Source organism: Pleurodeles waltl, chromosome 12 (genome assembly GCF_031143425.1).
Source record: "Pleurodeles waltl isolate 20211129_DDA chromosome 12, aPleWal1.hap1.20221129, whole genome shotgun sequence".
Lineage (NCBI taxonomy): Eukaryota > Metazoa > Chordata > Amphibia > Caudata > Salamandridae > Pleurodeles > Pleurodeles waltl.
In genome coordinates, this window is record NC_090451.1 from 113,112,006 (window position 1) to 113,113,551 (window position 1,546).

The 1,546-nt window shown below is 46.7% G+C and overlaps 1 non-coding gene across 1 annotated transcript; it reads left to right on the plus strand.

The window, feature by feature from the left end:
* The first annotated feature begins 1,181 nt into the window (after positions 1 to 1,181).
* On the plus strand, positions 1,182 to 1,253 carry TRNAH-GUG (transfer RNA histidin (anticodon GUG)). The gene has a single exon. It is a non-coding gene; the product is annotated as a tRNA-His (tRNA).
* Positions 1,254 to 1,546: the final 293 nt, after the last annotated feature.

Here is a 1,546-nt window from a genome sequence, read left to right on the forward strand (position 1 = left end):
CACTTTTGCACTCTACCCTACTCTGTGCCTCTCCATTCCACTCCATGCTACTCCACTCTATCCCACTACGCTCTACTCTAGTTCACTCTATGCCACTCCACTTTACTCTCTCCCACTCTACTCTATACTACTTCATTCCATGCCACTTCACTGTACTCCACTCCACTCCATCTCACACAATATCACTCAATGGCACTACATGCGCTCTACTCTATGCCACTCTACTGCACACTACTCTATGCTGTGCCACTCTACACTACTCTCCTGTAGGCCTTTCTACTCTATGCCACTTTTTTCTCTGCTCCTCTCTACACCACAGTGTCACTCCATGCAACGCCACTTTATGCTACTCAACTCCACAACACTCTACTTCATGCAGTCCGACTCCACTCCTCCTAATTCTTTGCCACCCCTCTCCATGACACACTGTTCTCTGACTCTATGCCATTCCATGCCACTTCACTCTACACCACACTATGCCACTCTACACCACAATACTTTACTCTATGCTACTCTATGCCATTCTATGCAACCTCACTCCTCTCTACCCCACTCTGCTCTATGCCACTCCATTCCTCACAATGCTATTCAACGCCATGCCAAGGCACACCACTTCATTATATTCCACTGTATTCTATGACACATTACGTCACTCTACTCTTTGCACTTCAATCTACTCCCTTCTATGACCCTCCATTCATCACCACTCCATTGTTTGCTAGTCAAGTTTACGCCACTTCATTCCACACAATGCAAATCTAAAGCAGTATGCACCAAGCAGCTGAATGTGTCTGAAGAGACACCCAGAAAAGAAAAAAACAACAATATGTGGGGGCCTGTTCCGAGCCCCTCCTGGCCTGGAGGAGTTTGGTCGGCCGTGGATTAAGTTTTTGCAGTGTTCACTTCCCCGACCCCAGCACTCATAGAACACTTGAGACTTGCAGGGCAGAGTGGTGGATCTTGTTAAGAAGTCTGGGCTTCTTGGTTTATGGGGAGTCTTGTCACTGGAAGCAGAGAGGTAAATATTTGCTGTGATCTGCTACTCAAAGAAAAGACCCTGATCTAACTTGAAAAGATTGGTTTGAAACAAACGCTAAATCTATCCACTCCACGGACACTTTGACCTTTTTTAAGCCTATCAGAGCCACACCAGGGTAGTCTTTTCAGAGCCCAAGTAGCTCGCTGTGATCGTATAGTGGTTAGTACTCTGCGTTGTGGCCGCAGCAACCTCGGTTCGAATCCGAGTCACGGCATTGAGGGTGGCAATGTCACGGCAGTCGGGCAGCGTTTTTATTCTCACTTCTTAATATTTACATGAGTTAAGAGCTTGAACCTAATTTCAACGGTGAAATTAAATGTCTTTGAAGAACGCGTTAACAATGTTATTATTTATTTCACCTTTCTGCGCTTTTACGTTTGTGGCGGTCCTGATGTGAAAAGTATGAGCTACAGTTTGGTTTCACGGGACCCGGTCAGCAAGAGGGATGGATGTCTGTGTCTCCTGTACCTGCAGCGCCGAGGCTCCTGTACTGACCCGGAGTAGCTT